At 43.2% G+C, this 26,708-nt stretch overlaps 1 protein-coding gene across 3 annotated transcripts in view; it reads left to right on the top strand.

The window, feature by feature from the left end:
* Positions 1-26,708, top strand: part of GNB4 (G protein subunit beta 4) — a 192,666-nt gene that overhangs the window by 127,087 nt on the left and 38,871 nt on the right. The gene's annotated exons all lie outside the window — the stretch shown is intronic.

The following is a 26,708-nucleotide window of genomic DNA, read 5'->3' as shown; positions in this document are numbered from 1 at the left end:
GAACGGACCGCCTGTGGGATTTCATCCGATCTTATTCGATCCAATCCTCCAGACGGATGGAAAATAGGGTTTCCATTCGTCTGGATTTCACAGACAGGATCGGATAGCAGCAGGTGTCAGTGGAGATGTCACCGCTGACATCCACTGCTCCATAGGGCTGCATGGAGCTTCTGATCTGGTCCGCCTGATAAACAGACAGGCGGACCAGATCGGAAAGCCCGTGTGAAAGGGGCCTTTCACACATGCTGTCCGTTTTTCGTCCATCCGTTGATGGATTAAAACCGAACATCAATGCATCTCTATAAAAAAAAAAAGGATGTAAATGGATGATCATCCATTTACATCCGCATCCGTCATCATCCATTTTTTTTTTTTAAACTGATCAAAGCTCTATTTTTCTTCTGTTTAAAAAAAAAAAAAAAACCTGTTTGGACAAAAAAACGGATGTAAACTAACAAATGGTTAGGTTTTTTTATCCGTTTTTGCATTGGTAGTGAATGTAAAATAAACTGATGAAAAACTGATGACCACTGATGAATACTTCATCCATTTCACTACTTAACATTGTAGCAAAGTGTAATTTCTTCAGTGTTGTCACATTAAAATATTTACAAGAATGTGAGGGGTGTACTTACTTTTGTGAGATACTGTAGTTCACACTAGAGTGGTCAGTTCCAGAAAGAAAAAGTAGAACATGCTGCATTTTTTTCTGCACTGAACTGTACTGGAACGTGGTAAAATGCATCAAAAATGCACCGTAACACACATGTCCTTATTTAAGGTAAATAAGGGGAAAATATGCACTGGAAAGCATCAAAAACGCGTATGCAGAAAATAATCTGGTACGTATGGGCTCTTTCACACGGTCCGCTCCATAGGCGGATCTGTGTTGCTCAGCGGGGATCGATCCGCGATCCCCGCTGAGCCGGGCGGATGACGGCTCCGTCTCCGCTTGCAGAGCGGAGAGGGAGGTGTCTCAGCCCCCGCTGCCCTCTATGGGGGATCGGATGAGAGCAGACCGCCTGTCCGCTCTCATCAGATCCGATCCGCTCCAATTACTGAACGGATGGAAAAATAGGGTTTCCATCCATCCAGATTTCACGGACAGGATCGGATACGGATGGCAGCGGGTGTCAGCGGAGGTGTCTCCGCTGACACCCGCTGCCCCATAGAGCTGCATGGAGGATCCGATCAGATCCGCCTAAAAAAACTCACAGGCGGATCTGATCGGATCGCCCGTGTGAAAGAGCCCTATCAAGACTGTGTTTCTATGGTGTGAACTGGTCCTTAATGCATTCTATGCATTAAGATAAAAAATACCTTCTGTGGGCAGCAGCCCCTTTCAGCCCCCCCCCCCCAAATACTTACTTGAGGTCCCTCTCAATCCAGCTATGTTGGAATGTCTCAGTTGCTCGGGACTCCCCTCATTGTCTGAGACCGCCATTGGTTCCCGCTGCTGTCAATCAAAGTCAGTCAGCCAATGAGGAGAGAATGGGGGCCAAGAAAATGTCTGAATTGACACAGGGAGCTGTGGCTCGGATCGGGTGCCCCCAATAGCAAGCTGCTTGATGTGGGGGCACTCAACAGAAGGGAGGAGCCAGGAGAGCAGAAGAGGAGGACCTGGGCTGCCCTGTGCAAATCCATTACACAGAGGAGGTAAGTATAACATGTTTGCTATTTTTAACAAAAAGACTACAGTCACTTAAAAAGAACAGGTCTATAGTTACTAGGTAAAGATGTTTCCTGGAGGTCTTGGTAAATGTAGGCAGTTTTCCTTTTCTCCTTCTTTCTCTTCTTATTTCTGCTCATTCAGCAGAGTAGGGCAGTGCTGCTTACATTGAATGTTCATGGCAGGTGAAAGACCTTCCTATTTTTCCAAGCTTAGGCCTTCAGACCTAGTATGATCCAGCAGAAGAATAGACTATTCTCTGTGATTCTGTAGTTCAAAATATTTGCCCTTATTATTTTATCATCGCCTACAAATCAGACATTCCAACAAACTTCATTAAGGCTACGTTCACATCTTGGCATTGCTATTACAGGCGTTTTTATGGGCGTTTTTACAGGCGTTTTTTGTGCAGGCGTTTTTAGATTGACTAGAGACCAATGAAAAATGCCTGTAATCTGCCCAAAAAGAAGCTCATGTACTTTTTTGAGCGTTGGGCGTTTTGCTCACAGCGTCAAAACGCTCAGATGTGAACAGGGGCCATTGAAATGAATAGGATTTGTCTTGTTGGGCGTTTTGAGAGCTGATCCTAGAGCAGAAAAACTCCCCAAAACGCCCACATGTGAACGTAGCCTCACTTGGCAATACCTATGTAGCCAGCAGATGGTAAGAGTTTGTGCCATGCAAATTGTATCACCGATCTGTATTTGCATTTAAATGCAGCATGTACCACATACTGTATATTGTGTGTGACCAAACAAAATAAGCGTTTTACGCATTCCGTCCATCTCAAGATCTCAATCTCTAACATCATTGCCCTCTTTCTTCCCAGAGCCCATTCATTTTTTTTTTTTTTTTTTATACTGGCAGAGATATAAAATGATTGTTGTTTTTGGGATGATTTATTGACTTCACAAAATCTACATTTTTCTTCCCCCAAACCTGTCCTTAGCATGGTTACTTTATTTACTCCCAGGAAAACGTGCTCTGCATCATCATCATCATCATCCTCCCTCTAAGACACCTTTATCTTCTCTTCCACTATGTGTCTTCAGTGAAATCTTCTCCACTTCTAAAAGTCTTCTTGGTGTCCCCTCCATAAAATCTCAACCTAAAAGGGATTATTCAGATATTCTGTGTTGCAGGTATTTATCCCTGAGTGCATAGGCCCTGGGGTACCAATCCTTCAGCCTTGTGCAGCCGCCGTGCATTTCTGGCTGCCATAGACTGACAGGCTAGAGGTAGTGGGGCTAATGCTACACCTGTGCCTCCCAGATGCAGTAAAATGATTGAATCGTACGCACAGCAGCTAGATGCCCTTTTTTCCAAGTGGCCTTACGCTTCGTCATACACTAGCCGAAAAATCATTCAAACTTTTTTGTTTTTGAATAACGAACACTCGGCCTTGAGATCTAACGATTTGCCATCATGTATTGACCGAATTTTGATTGATAAATCGTTCAATTGTACATAAATCAGTTTTTCATTCGTTTTGTCCTATATGTCTAGTGCAAACAGTTTGGGCGAGAAACCCATTATCGTTCGTTCAGCAGAATTTTTCCATCGATTTTTCAGCTCTGAAAAATTACAACCAATTTATTGTTGTGCCCATTAACTGGACAAAAAAAAAAGGAATGGAACAAATGACAGATTTTCTAACGATTTTTTTGGCAGTATTAGGTTGGTTATACATGTGCAATTTACTTTTAGATTTACCTTAAACTATGTAATGCAAGGGCCTGCCTAATTGGATACTATTGAAAGTGGTTTAGTTTTTACCTCGTATTATATGGTTCTTGGTAAATCTAAACGAAGATTGTACAAGAACATCAAACCTGTATGGCCAGCCTTTCAATTAATGCAGTGGTACCCTCTCGCCACCTCCAGCCAGCTGATTGGATAGTGAAAGAGAAGCAGCAGACTGATAAGACCATCCCACAGTTTTCTTTTTCTATAGCATGTTCTTCTACACCCAATACACACAGCTCACCTAATTGGCTTCCAGGCCTGCAACCTCCTTCTCCCGATCTGATTGCTGCTCTTTAGGGGCCTGTAGGAGGCTAGAAAGTCCAATTCAGATTCTAATGGAAAAAAATAATACAATAATTTATGAATGAATACTTAGCTGCAATTTTTTTGTCTTTGTTTCTGCCTTAAGCCCAGCTTCTGCAGATGAAACATTTGATTAGACCAGACCTTTTTATCACCTTTGATCATTGGCAAAAAAATTCAATGCCATACATCTGTTACAGTGGTGCTCACTCTGTTGTATCGATTACTGGTTCCTCACTGGTTGGGGACAAAGTAATGCAAACTAAAGTACTAACCAGCCAGAAAGTGTCAACTGGCCTTAGTGGATGTATGCTGTTGCTTAGCAGTAGTTTTGAATGGTGCCCATGGGGATTTTAGGGCAATGTCTGCACTACCCTAACAAAACCCAAAGACTGTTTTATCAAATACAAAGAGGGCATCTGCAACTGTTTGTTAACCCTTACATATACCCTATAAAGTGACTGGCCTCAGATTATACACAGAGATTAAACAAATCATCCTGCGCAAGTTGTACCTGTTTATCTGCAGTCTTCTCTTCTCTACAAAGTCCAGAATTTATAAAGCTTGTCTGAGCTGTCAGAAAAAAGGGGGTGGAGAGCTGAAATTACAAACTGTATCTGATTGTAGGAAAGGGACACACCCCCTTTCACACAGCACACAGGAACAGAGCTCAGGCTGTCGTTCCTAGTCACTTTTTTTTTTTTCTTGAGGGTTTATTTACTAAAGCTAGAGAGTGCAAAATCAGTCACACTACTACAGAGAAACCAATTGGCTTCTAACCCTTAGGGCTCTTTCACACTATCCGTCCGTCTGACGGACTCCGTTTATCTCAGCTGTCAGTTCCCCACATATCTCTATGGAGGAATCGGATGGGAACAGACCGTCGGGCCGTTCTCATCCGATCCGCTGGACAGATGGAAAATAGGGTTTCCATCTGTCCAGATTTGACGGATCGGATGTCAGCGGACATGTCTCCGCTGACATCTGATACCCCATAGGGATGCATGGGGGGACCGTTCAGATCCGCCAAAAAAATGGACAGGCAGATCTGAACGATCTGCCTGTGTGAAAGGGGCCTTAGCTTGTTTGGCAATAAAACCTGGAAGCTGATTGATTTCTATGCAGAAGTGTGACTTATTCTGCACACTCCAGCTTTAGTAAATAAACCCCTTGGTGTCAGGAAAACTTGCCAGAAGTGATTCATGCTGATAGAGGAACGAAGCAGCAGACAGAAATGACACTTAGTGCTCTGGATTGAGACAAGTACACACTATAGAGGTTCATGTTTGAGATTTACAACCAATTTAAGCTGACCATACACTAGTAGATTTTTGTACCAACATTAGTACAAAGTTTCTCATCCGTACATTCAAATGACAGAATGAATGTTGTTCAAAAATATCTGGAAGTTTAAAAAAAAAAAAATTAACATTCAATTTTGGAGTGAATGGACTTTCCGAAATGAACACATTGTTTGAGAAATTTTTTAATTTGAGAAAAATTTTCCATTCTGCGCCTTCCAAACGAATGTTAATTTGACACCACTAACCATTGGAAAACAAAACAAACATTCTTAACCCCTTCATGCCAACTGTACGCAAATATGCGGCCCCACTGGACTGGGCTTTTTGTCATAGGGGCCGCATATTTGTGTATTTCCCTTTTTATCCTGGGAGCGCACTACAAGGCATGCTCCCAGCACAGAGACTGGGGTCTCATTGAGAGCCCCGGGCCCCGTTCTCATGATGGGGACATAATAGCTGTGATAGCCTCTGGCTATCCCCCATGTTTTCTGTGTCTGTGAATGGAGGAGATGGATACATTGTATCTTTTTCTGTCCTTGCAGAGATTAAAAAAGAAGAAAAGAACTAGATCAAGGTTTGATCTAGGGTTTAAGGCTGCATTCACATGTCAGCTTATAATCGCGGGCAGAACCGCCGCGGTTCTGCCCGCGATTCGGTGATTTATTGCAAATCGCGGGACGCCTAGCGTTGCCCGTTGATTTGCAATAGCCCCCCAAACGCCGAGCGATGTTGCGATTTTGTTTGCGCGATGTTGCCGCGATTCGGCGGGCGTAAATCGCGGCAACATCGCGCAAACAAAATCGCGGGACGCAATACGCTCCAAAAAAGTACAAGAGCTTCTTTGGAGCATATTGCGTCCCGCGATTTTGTTTGCGCGATGTTGCCGCGATTCGGCGGGCGTAAATCGCGGCAACATCGCTCGGCGTTTGGGGGGCTATTGCAAATCAACGGGCAACGCTAGGTGTCCTGCGATTTGCAATAAATCTCCGAATCGTGGGTGGAACCGCGGCGGTTCTGCCCGCGATTATAAGCTGACATGTGAATGCAGCCTAAGGTAAGGGTGAGTATTTTTTTTGGGCAGGATTTTTATTTATTTATTTTTACATTTGTTTCAGTGTCAGTGTGTTTTAGGCAGGATAAAAAAAAAGGCAAAATGCCGACTTTCAGGGCTGTGCTACGGCTACAAACAACAACTAACGTGGTATCGCTGCTATTGTCCGGAGCAGATTTATTTTGGGTTGTTCTTTGGTGGTAGGTTATGGTAGTAGCAAGAATTTTTTTTTTTTTTTACTATTTTGGGCCAGTTTTCAATAGATCAAAAAAACAAATAGGAGATATCTACTGCCATTTACCACCAAATGAAATTTAATAAAATGTTTTCCGAACACATGTTAAAGTTGCAAAATTGGGCTTAGGCAATACGATTTGTTAGCATAGAAAGACTCTGACAGCCACAAACATGACACCCATAGGCAGATGCATGATGGGACTTGTAGTTTTGTAACAGCTGGAGGGCCACAGTTTGCATATCCTGGCCTAGGTAATCTAACCAAAAGTGAGAGTGGGTACCTAACTACCCCCCCCCCCTTTCAAAACATAATTAAATAAAATGTCCACAAGTGTTAGAGGAGGGAGGGAGAATGACCTAAAGCAGATCTTCCCTTTTTAGTGTTACTAAAGGCATTTTTGTAAATTCAAATGTTCTATTCACCTGCTCTGCGAGTATTGCAGAGTGGCCCAGATCCTCCTCTTCTGGGGTCCCCCACCGGTGATTTTGGCTCATCTTCTGTGTGTGCCCCCTTAGCAAACTGCTTGCTACCAGGGCACACGTGCATGCTCCCTCCCTCGGTTGGCCCTGCCCCCGAGTCCTTATGTGAAGAGGAAGAGAGGTGAGAAGAGATCCAGCTGTAAAATGTTTTGTACCTATTAAGGTTTAAAGAGTGTTTGCTTTAGAAACAAGTTTTATGGCAGGAAGCCTATTCATTTTAATTGATTGCCTATGCATCAATGCAGACCAAAACCTGTACTTTTATTTCCTGATGTAATACACCATACCTTGTACTAGTGCGTTATTGTGCATTGTGCTGCATGGCATTGCTTTAGTGTGTTCACTTGAATGGTGCACTGCAGTAATGTAACCTTAATTACTGTTTACATGGAGTAAGTGAAAGAACTGCAATCCTTTTTACAACTTTGGGCGCTTCTCCAGCTTTTTGCCCAGTTCAGTTGCTAGGTGTAATAGAAACAAATATGCAAAGGAATTCATTCAGTTACACTGTTGTCAGTTTTCCCATTGCATCTTCAGTGTTTCATGGGGAAACTCATGTAGTAAAATGTTTTTATCTTCTGCATGGAAGGTGGTGACAGCCTATGATTTTATCTATCTAGTGTGCTTAATACCGGATTGTAATAATGATAGTAGTTGAATAGGAAAAAAGTGTTTTAAGGGATAAGTTTGCCTTTTGATACATGTTGCATGCTCCACCCGTACTTAGGTTGGAACAGAACGTGTTCCAGCACCCGCAGCCATTCTCCCCTCTCTCCAGTGACAGCTGGTAGGCATCTTTTCACGGCGCCTGTTGTCATTCTTTGAAACTAACTTGGCCGTGCAGCCTCTGTGGCTGTCTGATTGTAGTTCTTAATGACCTACAACGGCGCTGTGGTAGTTAATTTATTCTTCCTGTCAGTGAGTATCTGCTTGCCCATAAGGGGTACGAGCAAACGGATACACTGACAGGTCTGAAAGAGTCTGCATGGTACCAGCAATCTGCTGATCGCTGGTGCAATGCTTTCCAGGCTCCCAAAACAAAAAATAGTAAATGTACAATCTTTTACCTGCAAAAAAATGTACATTTTATTATTTTTTGTTAAAAGGTGAACTTCTCTTTTAAAGTGTATTGCAAGGGGTTAGCAACCTTTTCTAAGTTAAGTGTCAATTTACAAGCATTCGACAACTAGCATGGCAGTGAACAATAGTTCACCCTGTACGTCAGATCATCCCCAATTATTACACCTTCAGATCTTGGGTCGGCCACAACTCAGACCAGGCCCAGTTTCTGCACCTCTACTGAATGGAAAGAAAAGAAGGCGCACCAACCTAGTGCATTATCCCACATACGTTAATTGAAGATAAAAGGTATAAAAACTACTCACAAACATGAGATACAAATATGCTAGAAACAGCCAGTCACTTTAACGCCCTGGAATCAACAGTCTCCAGATGTTGGGGGGACCATGCATCCTTCTTTTTCCTGAGGAAGATATGCCAAAGACACCCTCAGTCCTAGAGGGCAGCAAGGCATGAAGCATTACCCCTGGCGAAGTGGACCTCAGCTTTTACCTGAGCTGGGCCATCATACTTATGCACAAGAGTGTGTTGTTTTTTTTCCCAGTTTCTACACCTTTATACCTTAGAGCAGCCCCAATTTCTGCACCTTCAGATCTTGGATCACACCCAATCCATGCATCTTCAGACCTTATAGCAGCCTCAATACCTGCATCATCAAAAACATTACATTTATACTAGGGATGCACCGAAATTTCGGCCACCGAAATTATCGGCCGAAAATGAGCCTCTCTCATTTCGGCCGATAATGGGTTAACAGTGCCGAAAATAAAATATGGCCGCCGTGGGGAAGGAGGAGGGCGCAGCGCAGGGCAGGTTTTAAAAGTCCCGCCTCTGGCCGGCCGTCCGCCTCTCAGTGACGTCCCTACTACAATCTGTGCATTATGAATGGACATACCAGGTCGGGGGGCGGGGCGAGCGGCCACTATAGAGAGAACTAATGTGATCCTTCCTGTCAGCTCAGCACGTCTATGTGTGAATGAGAACAGAACTGAGCTGACACCGGGGGCGGGGGGGCGGGCGGAGCGGCCGCTATTAGCTGTAACTATGTGAGAGCTTCTCTTCACTGACAGGCATGTATCTCCGCTGACAAGGAAGAGAAGCTCTCACATAGTTACAGCTAATAGCGTCCGCTCCGCCCGCCCCCCCGCCCCCGGTGTCAGCTCAGTTCTGTTCTCATTCACACATAGACGTGCTGAGCTGACAGGAAGGATCACATTAGTTCTCTCTATAGCGGCCGCTCGCCCCGCCCCCCGACCTGGTATGTCCATTCATAATGCACAGATTGTAGTAGGGACGTCACTGAGAGGCGGTGCCTCCGGCCAGAGGCGGGACTTTTGAATGCAGGACACCCGAGGAGGAGGACGCTGAGGCAGTGGGAGCGGGGGGGAGATGGGGGGGGAGCTGAGGCAGCTTACCAATGATATTAGTATTATGCAGCATGAGGGGGTTAATGTATTGTCACTGCAGGTCACTCATCTATTAGTGACCGACCAGGCAGGTAATTAACCCCTTTGTGCTGCATTAGTGCAACCAGTATCAGTGTTAATTAACACTGGTTGCACTAATGCAGCACAAAGGGGTTAATTACCTGCCTCGTCGGTCACTAATAGATGAGTGACCTGCAGTGACAATACATTAACCCCCTCATGCTGCATAATACAAATACCATTGGTAATTAAATTAACCTATTGCCAACCCATCACAGTACATATACTGTGACAGGGTGGCAGCGACAGGTGTACGTCGCTGCCTGTTTTTGGTGTATGCCCCTGTTCTATCCATTTTAAAAAAAATTTTGGGGGAAAAAGTCATTTTCGGTTTCGGTTTTCGGCCAAGGGCATCCTGCATTTTCGGTTTCGGTCCAAAATTTTCATTTCGGTGCATCCCTAATTTATACATTTACAGTTTTCCATTTTTAGTGCTCGGCATAAATGAGTACACCACCCCTTTTGAAAAGTTAGATTTTAAGCAATATCTCAATGAACACAACAATTTCCAAAACTTTGGCAAAACTGCGTTTTATAGAACATTTGTATAACTCATTACATTACATTGTCATGGGCTTTAGGGGAGGCTTCTTTCGTGGATGACACCATGCATGCCATTTCTCTGCAGTGTACACCGTATTGTATCACCTCAGTTTGGCCTTCTTCTTCTTTAGCAAACTGCAGTGGACTTACATGGCGATTTTTCTTCAACGCTTTTCATCAGAAGATGCTTCTGTCAAGGTGTTACCTTCCCTGGATGGGTTGGTCGTCTGTGAGATGGTTGCAGTTCCATCTTTGTTAACTTTTTATATTACTTTTGCTACAATATTCGGACTGAGAAGTAAAGCTTTACACAGGAAAGGTGAAGGCTTCATTTCTCAGCAAAGAAATCATTTTGTTTCTCAGGCCTTGTGACATTTCTCTTCCATGTGGTGCCATTGCAGACAGCATGAAATGGGTAGGGGTTTTCTTTGTTAAAGCAGAGTTCCACCCAAAAGTGGAACTTCCGATGATCTGCGCCCCCCCCCCCCCCCCAATCCAGTGACACATTTGGCACCTTTCAGGGGGGAACGGGTACCTGTTTTTGACAGGTACCTTTCCCCACTTCCGGGAAACATTGTCGCTGTACCGTCCCTCGGAAGTTCGACCCCCTTCTCCTTCCTCCGCCGCTGGGCCAATTGGAGGAGAGTGCAGCCCGCATGTGCAGTAGGGAACCGACTGTGAAGCCGAAAGGCTTCACTGCTGGTTTCTCTTATGACAAATGACGACAGCACCTGACATGGTGCCGACATCGCAGGGCTCCTGGACAGGTAAGTGTCTATATATTAAAAGTCAGCAGCAACAGTATTTGCAGCTGCTGAATTTTTATTTTACTTTTTCTCCAGGCGGAACTCCCCTTTAGTAATGCCCTTTTATAATCAACGGTCTACTGGACAAATGTTTAATGAATAATTAGTCACCTATAATCGAATTCTTGTTAACCACTTAAGCCCCGGAGGATTTGGCTGCTAAAAGACCAGGGGGTATTTTGCGATTCGGCACTGCATGACTTTAAATGACAATTGCGCGGTCGTGCAACGCTGTACCCAAACTAATTTGACGTCCTTTTTACCCACAAACGGAGCTTTCTTTAGGTGGTATTTGATCACCTGTGCGATTTTTTTTTTTTTTTTTTTTTTTTTTTGATCATGTGCTATAAACAAAAAAAGAGCGTCAATTTTGCAAAAATAACAATATTTTTCACATTTTTTTTATATGAAATTCCCCCCCAAAAAAATGTAAAAATCAAAATTTTTTAACATTTTCGGACAATTTGTTTTATGCTACCTATGTTTGGTAAAAAAAAAATCGCAAAAAGCGTATTTTGATTGGTTTGCGCAAAAGTTATCGCGTTTACTAACAAAGGGAAAGATTTTTGTTGTTTTTTTATTTTAACGCGTAATGGCGGCGATCTGTGTTTTTTTTTTTTTTTTTTTTTTGGCGGTACTGCGACATTGCGGCGGACAGATTGGACCCTTGACTGACATTTTTGACACTTTTGGGGTTACCAGTGACATTTCTACAGTAATCAGTGCTATATATATGCACTGTTACTGTAAAATTACACTGGCAGTGAAGGGGTTAACTTTTTTGAGAGGGAGGGGCTATGTGTGTCCCTAGGGGCATGATTCTAATTGTGATTGGCTGTGGCTTCAGATGTATGAACAGTGATCAACGGTTCTACATAGTAGAACCGTATGATCATCATTCATACACCAGGGAGAATGACAGGCGGCTTGTTTACACTAGCCGCCTGACTTTCTCCTCTCCCCCGACTATCGCCGAGTGACCGGCGGACATCGGGTCCGCCGGTCACACGCGCGGGGGAGTCCGTGACCACTCGGGAGTGGGAGCGCGCGCTAGCTCCCTAGACCCTCACAGGCTAGTGACGTAGACCTATGTCACTCTGCCTGTGAGGGGCTGACTGCCGCAGTAAATAGTCGTGCGGCGGTCGGCAAGTGGTTAATTAGAGTTTTGTCTAAAATTTAGCTTTGCTCCTAAGACTTTCATTGGGGTGTATTCATTTTTGCAACATGGTCTTGAATGAATTTGTTAGGAAATACGTTTTTGTGTGTACAAATTAACAAATCTGGTTTGCAATCAATGGCCCACATTTGTGAGAGTAGTTTGTAGTATAGTGTCCCATTGAAAATGTTGTTTCTGAAAGTAAAGGTTTTTAGACAAATCTGTTGGGGTGTACTCATTTGTGTTGAGCACTGTATACCTGCTGCAGCTGACTGTTCCAAAAGAAGGAGAAAAAGGTGGCAAGCAGGTTTCCAAAAGTAACGATGTCCGCAGCTGCCGATAGGCCTATGCTATTTCTGGGAGGACCGAAGGCAACAACGTCATAGAGCTGGGTGGACCATGGGCAGGCCAGACTTTTTAATTACAGCCTTTGAAATCAGAGCTGTATTGTAGGAAAAAAAAGGGCCTGCCGGACGATCCAGTCCGAGCGTGCATGCATGCCACATGACTAGGGTTGCCACATCATCCCTTTAAACCAGGACACATATTAAACCAGTTCTGAGGCTAATATAATGCACATAAGACACTGAGTTTAATGACCACCTTAATCAGCCACAGAGCCTGTGTAATTAATGTGTCCTGGATTAAAGGGATGAGGTGGCAACCCTACACATGACTATTTTCCAGATGCCACTGAAAATGACATTGTGTGCCAGCATTGGCTCCTGTGCCTTGGATTGACTGGTGTATGTAAACCTTAGCAGTGAAATTCTCATGGAAGTGTTATATCTATGTGAAGAGTACAAAACAAAACAAAAAATCTGTTAATCTTGTCAGAAGACCAGAGGCGTCTTGTGCCCTGTGTTATCTCAAGAAGCCTGATCAGCCCTATAGATCAATTAGTGCACATGAGAAGAAAAGGCGTGATTCAGCAGTTAAAAAGAGGAAACCTGGGCAGGGCTGGCACCACTCAATCCACAGTGCTATGCAGAACGAAATCCATCATATCCCAAAACACTTAGGCTCCGTTCACATGTAGGCGTTTTGGGGCGTTTTTGGGGGTGTTTTTCTGCTCTTGGATCAGCTCTCAAAACGCCCAACAAGACAAATCCTATTCATTTCAATGGCCCCTGTTCACATCTGAGCGCTTTGACGCTGTAAGCAAAACGCCCAACGCTCAAAAAAGTACATGAGCTTCTTTTTGGGCAGATTACAGTCGTTTTCCATTGGTATCTATTCAATCAAAAAACGTCTGCACAAAAAACGCCTGTAAATCGCGGTAAAAAACGCGTGAAAACGCTACGCTCAGGTGTGAATGTAGCCTTACATTCAGTGTATGCTGTGAATGATAACTGTCAGTTGCTTGTGCTCTCAACCAACCTTTCAAGCCACCGAATGGCTGGTGTCATAACTGATCACATGTGCATCACCATGGCAACTGCAGATCAAACAGAGGCTAAGATGGCAGCTTCCTTTTCTGCAATAGGAAGGTTTAATTCCGCTTTAAAGAGGTTGTAAACCTCCGAATTTTATTTAATTTTTTTTGGAAAAAAAAAAAAAACACCTGAAAGACAAACACATAATGAGCTAGTATGCATCGCATACTAGCTCATTATGAAATACTTACCTTAAACGAAGTGCCGACCGCTCACCTCTGTCGCCCTTCTTCCGGGTTTGTGGCATCCGGCCATCTGATTGGCTGGAGCCGCGATTACGTCACTCCACGGCACGGAGCTGTGAAGGAACGGCACCAGCGGCCGTTCCTTGAGAGCGCATGCGCCAGTGACATCACTGGCTGCATTTAAGGTAAATATCTCCTAAACGGTACATGTTTAGGAGATATTTACAATACCTATAGGTAAGCCTTATCATAGGCTTACCTATAGGTACAGCTTGCAGAGGAGGGTTTACTTCCTCTTAAACAGACCAAGCTATACAGCAAAAGTAGAAGTTAGGTAGTTGAGCCAAACTATTTACTACAGGTGGGGGTGCTTACAATGGTCAGCTTTTATTGATTTATTTAAATTCTTAATCCCAGAAGAGAGAATAAAAATTGTTGCCATAACTACTGTTATCTGGAGGTCGGCTTTAATTTGTTAAAGTGGTTGTAAACCTCAGACGTGAAATATGAAAAAAGCACATCCCATACGGCCTACTTGTCTCTCTCCAAAGCTCTTTGTGTAATTTCTGTCTGCTGCCTGGTTGTCCTGTTATCAGCATGACTCAGTTCTGGCAGCTTTTACTGACACCCAACAGTTAAAATGGTGATGTGCAGGGAGCTGCAGCGCACAGCCTGTGACTGTTATCCACAGCTGTGCTTGTTCTCTGTACTGTGTGAAGGGGGTGTCCCTTCCTCCAATCAGGGCTCAGAGCTGTCATGTGAAGACTTCAGATCCCTACCCTCTGCTGATGGAACTAAAGAGAAATCCTTACTGCTGTGTGTTTTTGAAGGAATGGCTGCAGATAAACAGCTACATCTTATGTAGGAGGATTTGCTTCATATTTGTGTATCACCCAATGCTAGTCACATCACTGGGTACATGTGAGGGTTTAGGCCGCCTAGTACACACTATGAGCTGTCTGCTTCGGTTGGAACTGCTGTACTAACAATCCGATGTTAGTAGAGCTATCCCCCCCCCCCCCACTGAGCTGTTGTGTTCCTGACAGGGGTACGGTCAGTGCTCTCAGCCGGTCAGCTGTTGATTTCCCAGCATGCACTTCTGACAGAAGCTGGCTGAACTGGCTGGCATACACACGGGCTGAATGTCGGCGTTTTTTTTTTTTTTTTAAACCACTTCCGGAAAGTTTACCCCCCTTCATGACCAGGCCATTTTTTGCAGAAGAGCAACCTTTCACGTAGTGTAGACTGTAGAACACAGTGGGGTGAATGTACTAAAGGCAAGTAAACTGTATATTCTGCATCTTTTCACTAGAGCTTAGTAAATGTAAAGCTCTGGTGAATGCCATCAGCCAATTGTGTGCAAGTAAAACATTTCTTTTTTTTTTTTTCCTTGCACCTGGTTGGGTATTTTTTGCAAAGGTAAGCTTTACCACATTACATTTTACCAGTAAGTCCTGCAGTGATGTGGGGGTTGAACAAAGAAACCTATACGTGAAAGCCCAATGGTGGATGGGAAAGGAGTTCAAGAAACTTCCTCCTTTTGGATGTTGTGTAGTATTGACTGACTGCATAATGAGGAAGATTTTTTTTTTTTTTTTTTTCTCTTGCCTTTATTTTTTTTCCTAACGACTAACAAGTTAGGGCAATCTAGAGCAGTTGCAGCAACATTTCATAATGTGAATAAAAGTGCAAGCCCTTGCAGGGTTCTATATTATCCCGACCCCTGTCACAATTGCTGGTCAGCTTAGTTCACATCCAGGTGTTTTCTATAGTGTCTGTTATTTTACATGCCTTTTATTTATGGATTTAAACACTTTCATGACAGGTATTAACCTAAAGTTATCAAAAATACAATTTTAGCAGTTGTGGTCGTTTAAAGTAGTTGTTAAGGTGAGAGGTTTTTTTTATCTTAATGCATTCTATACATTAGGATAAAAAGCCTTTTGTGTGCAGCAACCCCCCCCCCCCCCTCTAATACTTAAACCCCCTCTCTATTCAGCAATGTCCAATAATGCCTCAGCCGTCCAGCATTCTCTCTTTTGATTGGCTGAGACACAGCAGTGGTGCCATTGGCTCCCACTGCTGTCAATCAACCCAAGGAGAGAGAGAGAGGGGTGGGACCGAACAGCAGCTCTGTCTGAATGCTCACAGGGAGCTGCAGCTTGGCTCGGGTGCCCCCATAGCAAGCTGCTTGCTATGGGGGCACAAAACAGAAGGGGGGAGCAGGGAGGAGGGACCCGAGAAGAGGAGGATCCAGGCTGCCCTGTGCAAATCCACGGCACAGAGGAGGTAAGTATAACATGTGGGCCTCATGTACACTGGGTGTTTGAAAACCACTTCTGAATGCTGGAACTTGACAGCTAGTAAACAAAGTTAAAAAAAACCCATCCATTTGACCACTTTTACGTGCCACGTTTACCGACGTTCATGAGCCTTTTTGTTTGGAAGCGTTTTTGCAGATAACTGATTTTACTGATCCCAAATGCCTACAATGCACTCTTTCTCTTTGAAAGTCTATTTTCCCTATTGCAAATGGTCACCAATGTTTCCCTATTATAAACGAAAATGCTTATCAATGTTACTACCGCTTTTAGACACATTTGCAAACTGTTAGAAGCATTGGTGTTTCAAATGCCCAAAAACTTCCATCCTGAACGCATTTTTTTGTTTGAAAAAAAAAAAATTCTTCTAAACGACTATAAACGTTTGTGTACATGATCAGATAAGAGAACATGGAGGAGAGTTCAGGGGCTGCTAAAAAAGAATGCCCAACTGCTTCTAAACATTTGTTTATCAGCAGCAGTGTACATAAGGCCTAATAGGAAAAAAAAAAAACAAGACTTTACAATCACTTTAAAGCTTTGTGTACACAGTATGTTGTAAAATGGTCAGAAATGTATCCCCATTGAAAACACCCTTGAACGAAATGCTTATAAATGCGAGTTACGGCTTTTAGACATGTTTGCACGCTGTGGCAAGCATTTGGCGTTTCAAAAATCTGAATTATTTAGGCCAAATTGTATTCTGCTACGTATTTTTGGTAAAAAAAAAATCCCAAAAAGCGTATATTGGTTTGCACAAAAGTTATAGCGTTTACAAATTATGGGATAGATTTTTGTACTTTTTTATTTTTTTGTTGTTTTTATTGGTAATGGTGGCGATCAGTGATTTTTAGCGGGATTGCGGCAGACAAATCTGACACGAAGTGATACACTTTTTGGGGACCAGTGACCCCAATACAGTGATCAGTGCTAAATACGCACACTGGTACTGTATAAATGACACTGGCAGGTAAGGGGTTAATACTGGGGGTGATCAAGGGGTTAAGTGTGAGCCTAATTGTGCTTACTAACTTTGGCGGGGGGAGGGCTCTGTGACAGGCACACAGAGATCGGTGTTTCAGCTCAGCTTAGCCACACAATCTCATTGTGCCTTTCTGACAGGAGAGCCACCTGCCTTGTTTACATTGGCAGGCGGCTCTCCGGTCAGTTTCCCCGAAGATCGCAGGAGACCGCACCCACTCTTTCTGCGATCTGGCTCCTGCTGTCTAATCACAGCGGGAGCGCGGCTGAGACCACATGCACATAATCACGTAGATCTACGTAACTATGCGCAGCCGAGCCGCCCTGCCGCAGTAAATCTGCATGGGGTGGTCAGCAAGTGGTTAGAAAAAATGCCACTAAACTGTCTGTAAACGACTATAAACAACAACAAGATACCATAGAGGAGAGTTCAGGGGCTGCTGAAGAAAATGCCCTACTGCTCGTAAAAGTGCGTTTATCAGCTACAGTGTACATGAGGCCTTAGTGCACAAATCCTGGTCTGACAGCAGGGCTCCTAAACAGTGCATGTAAAAGGTTAGCAGAGGCAAGCAAAGTGGTCTCCAAGGGTGGCCAGTACAACCACACAGGGCATGTACCAGGACTGACCAGGATGGCAGAGGGCTGGTTTTGTATGACTAGTGGTTTCATCCCAGTATTAAGGCCCATTTCACATGGCCGATCAGTTTTTCAGGCGGACCAGATTGGATGCTCCATGCATACCTATGGGGCAGCGGATGTCAGCGGTGACATGTCCACTGACACCCGCTAGTCTCTGCTACTGTGCGTGAAATCCGGATGGATGGAAACCCTATTTTCCATCTGTCTGGAGGATCGGATCGGATGAGAAAGGACAGGCGGTCCGCTCTCATCCGATCTCCCCATAGAGGACAGCAGGGATCTGCCAGCTCCCTCTCCACACACAGAGAGCGGAGAGGGAGCTATCATCCGCCTGCTCATCGGGGATTGGCGGAATGATCCCCTACTGAGCAGAACGGAGTCAATCCCGTGTGAAAGGACCCTAATAGGTAAAGATGCAGATCGTATGGTTTGAGGATAATTCAACTGTGCCTGTCTCCTAAAATCTGAATATCTTTTTATCATTGTGTCTTAATTACCGACTTAGAGAATTCATTTGAAAACTTACAGATCAGCAAGAGCGTTTGCTTTGCAGTTGTCATAACGCTGACGTGTGTCAACAACGTATTACTAAGTAACCCTTTTGTGGAGCCTCTGGAAGTGAAGGGTAAACTAACATTTACTTCCTTACCAGAGGCGTGGTAGACGGTTTCCTGTTTTTGTGCTAGATGTCTAGTGGAGGCACCTCTGTTTTAAACACTTCCAGAGTTGCAGAAGGGGGGAGACAATAGCTGAATGACCTCAGATCAAGGTTGCACCTAAGATAGTTTCCTGTTTTGCCTCTTGATGGGGATGATCTCGTACATGTGCTTGAGCAACTCTTCTAGTAAGTGTATAGTCAAAAAAACCTTTTGTTTGAATAGTAAAGATTAATGATTTTTTAGTCATTTCAGTTTCACTTTATTACAAAGTACTATGGAAGTTAACAAAAAGAAAAAAAAATGAGATCCATGTTAAAAATGGCCATTTGCAAATAATCCTAATAGTACATGTTAACCATTTGAAAGCCTTATATTTGCATGGTTTTAAAGCTGAACTCCAGGAAATGCTGCAAGTATTGTCACTTCTCTTAAGGCACAGTGAGGTTTCAGCATCACAAATGTAAATATATATATATATATATATATATATATTCCTTTCTTCTTCTTTTTTTTTCTCCCAGCTCTAGCTTCACATAGAGCTAACAGATGGGTCGAGACCTTTTCTTTAACATGCATCAAATCCTATTGCAGTCTGTGCTAACTGAGAACTATATTTCCCATGATTCTGCAGCTGTTGGCCATCTTGTGGGCAGGGTTACAGGAAGAATATGTCACTAGCTGCAAGGAAGTTATTGCCTTGCATTGTACTGGGTGTGGAGTGCACAGAGAGACTGGCCCTAATCACTGCCGTACCACTTGGACTTGAGCCAGCATGATGACTTTCAGTGCGCTTTGTGCATAGAAAGGGGATGGACAAAGAGTAGGAGGTGCAAGGGGCCTGATTACCTTTTTAGTTGAAGAGGAGCTTTTAGGGTCCCTATAAGACTTCAAATGTTGATTTTATTGCATACTGCTAAAGAAAAAGTGGTTTCTTATTACTAAAAACACTATTGGGAATTGTGATCGTTATATATGAAACGTTTGTTGTATGGCACTCGGTGATTTAAAGACAATAAATCATCACAGCCAGGTAGAGGAATCCATGTAGTTTTTCAAAATGTAATTTATAAATTAAAAATACTTAAAGTGATTGTAAACGATCACTTTGTAAAACAACCTATTCAGTTTAAAATAGAAATGAAGTGCAAAATATTTTGTATAGAGAGATATATATATATATATATATATATATATATATATATATATATATATATATATATATATATATATATATATATATATATATATATATATATATATATATATATATATATATATGTGTATATATATATATATGTATATATAATATACAGGGCTCGACAAACCCCGGGCGCCAGGTCGCATTGGCGACTAGAATTAGCGACCTGGCGCCTGAGGTGCACTACAGGAGGTGTCCTGTTCCTTTTGTGCCCTCCCCCCCCCCACTCACGGAGTGCACGGACTACTGCTCCATCCGATAATTGAGGCCGCGGCTTTTCGGCCTTCTTCAGTGAGAGAAAGAGGAACTGGCGTCGTCCTTGTGGTGGCCGGGAGTTTGACAAGCAGTCACTAATGAGCTGTTTCCCCCTGCCTGCCCTCAATGCCTGTCCATCTCCTTCCCAAGAGGAGATGAGAGGGAAGTTTTTGCAGGCTTAATCTCCCTGTCCACTTACCTCTTGCTTAAAGGTAAGTGGACAGGGAGTGTGGTTATTATTATTATTATTATTAATAATAATAATAATAATAATAATAATAATAATAATAATATTTATTTTTTAAATTATTAAAAAAATATTCTTTTTTTTTATATTATTAAAAAAAAAATATATAATTTTTTTTAATTATAATAATTGGAAAAAAAAGAAACATTTTTTTTTTTTCCCTCATCGCCATGCCACACAGCCGAAGGCCCCTTTCACACGGGCTGTCTGATCGGGTCCGCCTGTCAGTTTTTCAGGCAGACCTGATTGAAACCTTCAGTCTCCTCTATGGAGCAATAATCTGCTGCCATCTGATCCCGGATGGTGGTTCTATTTTCTATCCATCCCATGGATCGAATCAGATGGCATCGGATGAAAAGAGACAGTCTGTTTCCATCCCATTGTGCTATAGAGGAGAGTGGGGTTCTAGTCGTCTTTATGTGTAAATTTAGTATGTTATTTTTTTGGAAATAAAGCTTGGTTGTTTAAAAAAAAAAAAACTGGCTCCTAACTTTTTTAGCTGGCTCCTAGATTTCAGGCAAATTTGTCAAGCCCTGTAATATATAAAATATATGTGTGGTGTATGTATATGTGTATATATTACACTTTGCTACAATGTAAAGTAGTGAGTGTACAGTTGTATAACAGTGTAAATTTGCTGTCCCGTCAAAATAACTCAACACACAGCCGTTAATGTCTAAACCGCTGGCAACAAAAGTGAGTACACCCCTAAGTTAACATTTCCAAATTGTGCCCAAAGTGTCATAATTTTGTGTGGCCACCAATATTTTCCAGCACTGCCTTAACCCTCTTGGGCATGGAGTGCACCAGAACTTCACAGGTTGCCACTAAAGTCCTCTTCCATTCCTCAATGACATCAGGGAGCTGGTGAATGTTAGAGACCTTGTGCTCCTCCACCTTCCATTTGGGGATGCCCCAAAGATGCTTACTAGGTTTTATGTCCGGAGACCTGCTTGGCCAGTCCATCACCTTTACCCTCAGCTTCTTGGTCAAGGCAGTGGTCATTTTGAAGGTGTGTTTGGGGTTGTTCTCATGTTGGAATACTGCCCTGCGGCCCATTCTCCGAAGAGAGGGGATCATGCTCTGCTTCCGTTTGTCACAATGAACTATAGCTCCCCAGTGCCTGCAGCAATCATGTAGCCCCAGACCATAACCCTCCCACCATCATGCTTGACTGTAGGCAAGACACACTTGTCTTTGTACCTCCTCCCCTGGTTTCTGCCACACACGCTTGACACCATCTGAATCAAATAAGTTTATCTTGGTCTCATCAGACCACAGTACATGGTTCCAGTAATCCATGTCTTTAGTGTGCTTGTCTTCAGCAAACTGTTTGGGCGCTTTCTTATGCATCATCTTTAGAAGAGGCTTCCTTCAGGGACGACAGCCATGCAAACCAATTTGATGCAGTGTGTGGTCTGAGCACTGACAGGCTGACACCCCCCTTCAATCTCTGCAGCAATGCTGGCAGCACTCGTATGTCTATTTACCTAAGACAACCTCTGGATATAATGCTGAGCATGTGCACACAACTTCTTTGGTTGACCATGACGAGGCCTGTTTTTAGTGGAACCTTTCCTGTTAAACCGCTGTATGGTCTTGGCCACCATGCTGCAGCTCAGTTTCAGGGTCTTTTCAATTTTCTTATAGCCTAGGCCAGTGATGGCGAACCTTGGCACCCCAGATGTTTTGGAACTACATTTCCCATGATGCTCCACTACACTGCAGAGTGCATGAGCATCATGGGAAATGTAGTTCCAAAATATCTGGGGTGCAAAGTTTCCCCATCACTGGCCTAGGCCATCTTTATGTAGAGCAACAATTCTTTTTTACAGATCCTCAGAATTCTTTGCCATGAGGTGCCATGTTGAACTTCCAGTGACCTGTATGATAGAGTGAGAGCGATCATATCCACCAGTATGAGAGAGTGAGAGCGATGACATCCAATTTGATATACCTGGTCCCCATACACATCTGAGACCTTGTAACACTGAGTCACATGACACCAGGGAGGGAAAATGGCTAATTGGACACAATTTGGACATTTTCACTTAGGGGTGTACTTACTTTTTTTGCCAGCGGTTTAGACATTTATGGCTGTGTGGCGTTATTTTGAGGGGACAGCAAATTTACACTGTTATACAAGCTGTACACTCACTACTTTACATTGAAGCAAAGTGTAATTTTTTCAGTGTTGTCACATGAAAAGATATAATAAAATATTTCCAAATATTTGAGGGGTGTACTCACTTTTGTGAGATTGTGTGTGTGTGTGTGTGTATATATGTATATTATTTAAAAAAAAAAACCTTATAAATTCCTTCTTTCTCTGATCACATTCCCTCTGTTCTCAGCTGCATAGGAGCTAGGGGGAAGGAGAAGCAGCAGCAACAAACTGAGCTTCCCAGTGAATGGCTGTGCAGCGGGGGGGGGGGGGGGTCAGGACACGTCTGATCATTGGAGGAGAGCAGGCTGAATTCCCAGCACAGCTAAAGATCTGACCACGGTGATCTGACCTCAGTGTGGTCAGTTTTTAATAGGAAAGCAGAGGGACTAGCAGGAACACCTGGGGCTTTCTCACAAAGGAAGCAATACAAAGAGAATAGGATACTTTTTCATACAAGTACATGGTACAGCAGGCACATATCAGAAATATAAAGTGCTGAATTAACAAACGCTTTAAAGGATAAGTTAACCTTTTGTTACATGTTACATCTTTATTCAGATGCAACAGCCCACCGCACCCAAACCTAATTTCCGCGTTTGGATCTTCTTCTCCCGCTCGCTGTTGCAAGCTAAAAAAAAAAAAAAAACCCTTGCCGCCTGGCCACATCATTTATTCAGTGTTCAGTGAGCACTTTAGTAGTTCATTAAGTCTTCTGTCAGAGTGGAACTGCCTCCCCATATCGGAGGTATGGCCAGACAGCTACACACAGTCTGCAGGACCATGGCATTACACCCACCATCTGCTGATTGTGGGTGCAATCCTTTACAGGTTCCTTTGTGGAAGAAGACAGAATCAAACAGCCTTATAACACATTGTTAACCCCTTAGGTTCCACAGTGAGTATAACCAGCATGCTTTACTGCATATCAGATTGATTTTACTGTTGTGGGTTTAGTAACACTTTAATGGCTTCTCTAGATTAAGGTAAAAAAAAAAAACGTTCTTTTGTCAGCTTCCCCTCTCCAGTCCCCCATATACCTACCTAATCCAAGTCTCGATCCAACACTGTGGCTGAGAGCAGCTGGAGCCATTGGCTCCCACTGCTGTCAATCAAACCCAGTAACGAGGGACCCAGCCACACATTGTGTGTCAATGGAGGCACAAGAGTGCAGCTCCGGATCGAGCCCGCACGTGTGCCACCAAAGGAAGCTGCTTCCTACGGTGGCACACAGAAAAGAGGAGGAGCCTAGAAGAGGAGAATTGGCATTGTGCTGTGCAAAACCATTGCACAGAGCATTTAAGTATGACGTTTATTATTTAGGAAAAAAAAAAGTTTGAACTTTACAATTTCTTCAAAGATTCTTCAAAGAGGTGATGGCAGGTCTACTGATATTTGTTCCAGCATAGTACAAATAAGTCCCAGCCTTTTTATATTACTCTATCTTTGCAGAGAGAAGCACAGGGTCTCTATTGCTGCCCCTCCTCTTCCTTTCTATTACCCCAGGCTTTGGCATATTGTGTTTGTTCTGGATTGTACCTTGCAAATATGGTACAGGTTGCTAGGCAATGCAGTAAACCAAGGACAAGAGGAAATCCTTTATCTAGAGCCATTGCTCCTTTACCCTTTAAAGTGACAGGTCACGTGACGGAAGGTGTCAGGGGCAGATCCACGTGACGTCAGCACCTACATCCGTAACTGGAAGTAAACCTATTTTTGTATGCAAAGAGGTTGATGCTGACCCTAACGAGGCAATGTTATTTGTGCATTGGCTTTTTAGTGCCAATGGATCCACCCCCCCCGTGTTTTATTAAATATTTGGTGCATTTGAATATTACGCTATGAGAGGCTGTTCTCTTTTTGAGCGAATATGAATGAATAGAAAGCTGACCATTTTTAAAAACAGGAGACCACAGATGAATAAGTTTGAACATCGGAAAGAAATACTAGCCCAGGCTAAAGGGCAAGACGTTAGTGTTACTTAGTGAGTGGTTCTAAAGTCAAAAGTTTTTTTATTTTTTTTAAAGTTTTTTTATCAATGCATTCTTTGCATTAAGATAAATATCCTTTTGTGTGCAGCAACCCCCCTAATAATTACTTGAGCTTCTCTTGATCGATTCTGCAATCTTGCACAAGAGTGTCGGCTGCCAGGGACACTCCCTTCTCATTGGCTAAGACAGCAGTGGGGTGTCATTGGCTCCTGCTGCTGTCAGTCAGTGGACCAATGAGAGAGTGGGGCAGGGCTGAACTGCAGCACCATGTCTGAATAGACACAGGGAGCTAAGGCTCGGCTCAGGTGGCCCTATTGCAAGCTGCTTGCTGTGGGGGGCACTCAACAGAAGGGAGGGGCCAGGAGCATGGGCGAGGGACTCGGGGAGGAGGATCTGGGCTTCTCTCTGCAAAACCAACTGCACAGAGCAAGTAAGTAGAACATGTTTGTTGTTGTTTTTAAAAGAAAAAAAACTGAGACTTTAGTATCCCTTTAACTTTTTTTTAGTGGGTCATATGTGTAGGTAAGCAGCTTGTTCGGATAGATGGTAGTGGCACAAAAACACTGGTAAAGGCGGCAGTAACAGTCTCACTTCTTCGGATTTAATAAAAACTTTGATGGAATAATACTGCACCATTTAATGATTCAGCATTTTTTATTAATAAGCACACGGACACTTTTTTGGGTGGTGTACTGCGCGGTCATGCTACGCTGTACCCATATGAAATTTTTATCATTTTTTTCACAAGTAGAGCTTTATTTTGGTTGTATTTAATCACCACTGGATTTTTTTTCTTACTGAAAAAAAAAAAGACAGAAAATAAGAAACTTTTTTTTTTTTTCCCCAAAATGTTCTGTCAGTAAATTTTGAAAATAAGTCATTTTTCTCCTTCACTGATGGGCACTGATGAGGTGCCACTGAGGAGGAGGTAATATGCCACAGTGATAGGTGGCACTGATGGGGGCGGCATTGATGAGCACTGAAAGATGGCAGTGATGGGCAGCACAGATGAGCAGGCATTGACTGGCAGCATTGTGGGCACTGTTTTTTTACTTTCCTGTAATCAGGGCACTGATGATCAGTGCCCTGATTACCTATCCTAGACTCCCCTTTGAGGAGGAGCCGCTGATAAGTTCTTCTCGCCACACTCTGACTGGAGAGCCAATAAACGGCACTTCCTCATTTACATGTGACTGGCTGTGATTGGACACAGTCGATCACATGGGTAAAAAGCCACTGCGTTGGGTGGCTATTCCAGCGCAATCCCACCAAAAGACAAGGCAAAATGCCTTGTCTTCTACATGCCTGGGTCACACCACTGCGTTGTGGTGTGTGATGGGAAAAAAAAAAAAAGTTTGGCAGGTCATACTACTTTTCATAACCGTGCAGTGTAATGCAATCTACCGCCTTACGCCGCCAATAGAAATTTACTAAATGACATTCATTAAAGTTGGGGGGGGGGGGGAGGGGAAAAATGGCACTGCAGTTGTCCTACTGCATCTCAATGTGCACCAGTCTTGTTGGTGTGAATAGACCCCAAGTATCCTTTATAAACAGGGCAAATACAATATTTTATGCAATTTTTTCGATAATTGTAGTTTATTAAACCAACATTGATAAATTTGTGTGTGTAATGTACAATATTACATTTTTTTTATTTAATATATATTTGTTATGGCCAGTGGGCTACTTGTTTAGTGCCGGTTCACACTAGGGCGACCTGTGAGGCGACCTGGTTGCCTCACAGGTCGCCGCAGGTCGCCTCCCATAGGGAAGCTGCGGACCCGTTCTAATAGGAGCGACACAAGTCGCTCCGACCTAGAAAAAGGGTCCAGAGCTTCTTTGGGGCGACCCGGAGGCGACCGCCATAGACTTCAATGTTATGAAGTCCGTGGCGGCCGCTACGAGGTCGCGGCGCGCTGCTCGCACCGCGACCACGGAGGTCGCGGTGCGAAGTAGCGTCGCTGCAATGTGAACCGGCGCTTAGGCAAGTGTTTGTGTTTTATTTATTTTTTTACTTTTTTCTAATCCAATCCACCTGTGCATGAAATGGTAATTAATTTTGCTTTGGCCTTGTTCAGACAGCCGCTAGCATCCGTACTGCATGCAGGCTACTTGTAATTTGCCATATGCATCCCCGGAGCTGCGTGCAGGCAACTTAGAGGTCAAAGCAACGCAGCGGCTGGCGAACAAAAAATCTAAATTTAACTTCAGTGCAGGAACAGCTACACAGTCCCCAAACAGTGTACTGGTTTAGGTCTACTGTTTAAATATATTACATGATATATTTGTTATTAAAGGGACTGTCTCCTATGTATTATCTTGTATTTATGGTAAAAGTTTTTTTTTTCTTTTTTTTTTTTTTGAGATTCCTTCTTTTCTTTCCATTTGTTGGTTTGTTTTATTTTGAAATTTGGCACTGCACACCATAAGTATACCATTTTAGAGGTTTGTGTATATTGACCTGCATTACTAGCTGCCAACATTCTTCACTCTAGTGCTGACTTCTACTTTGCATAGCTTTTTCTTTTGCCTGGATTTGGGCTTTAATATTCTCTTCCTTTTTTTTTTTTTTTTTGTCCAAAACTGATAAATCGTAGTATAGTAACTTCCAAAGCTGTTGTTAAATTGGTTACTTATAATCTTTTTATAGACAGGATTGTCAACTGGGCATGATATAGTATCTAATGGTGCCTCCCTTGCAAAAAAAAAAAAAAAGCTTTTTTCTTTTACCTTTGTCTTTGCCAAAAAATAAAAAGTTCTGTCGTTT

The sequence above is a fragment of the Pelophylax lessonae genome (assembly GCF_965119305.1).
Source record: "Pelophylax lessonae genome assembly, chromosome: 3".
NCBI classification, from domain to species: domain Eukaryota; kingdom Metazoa; phylum Chordata; class Amphibia; order Anura; family Ranidae; genus Pelophylax; species Pelophylax lessonae.
The sequence above is the reverse complement of the archived record's forward strand: the minus strand, read 5'-3'. Positions and strand labels throughout refer to the sequence as shown.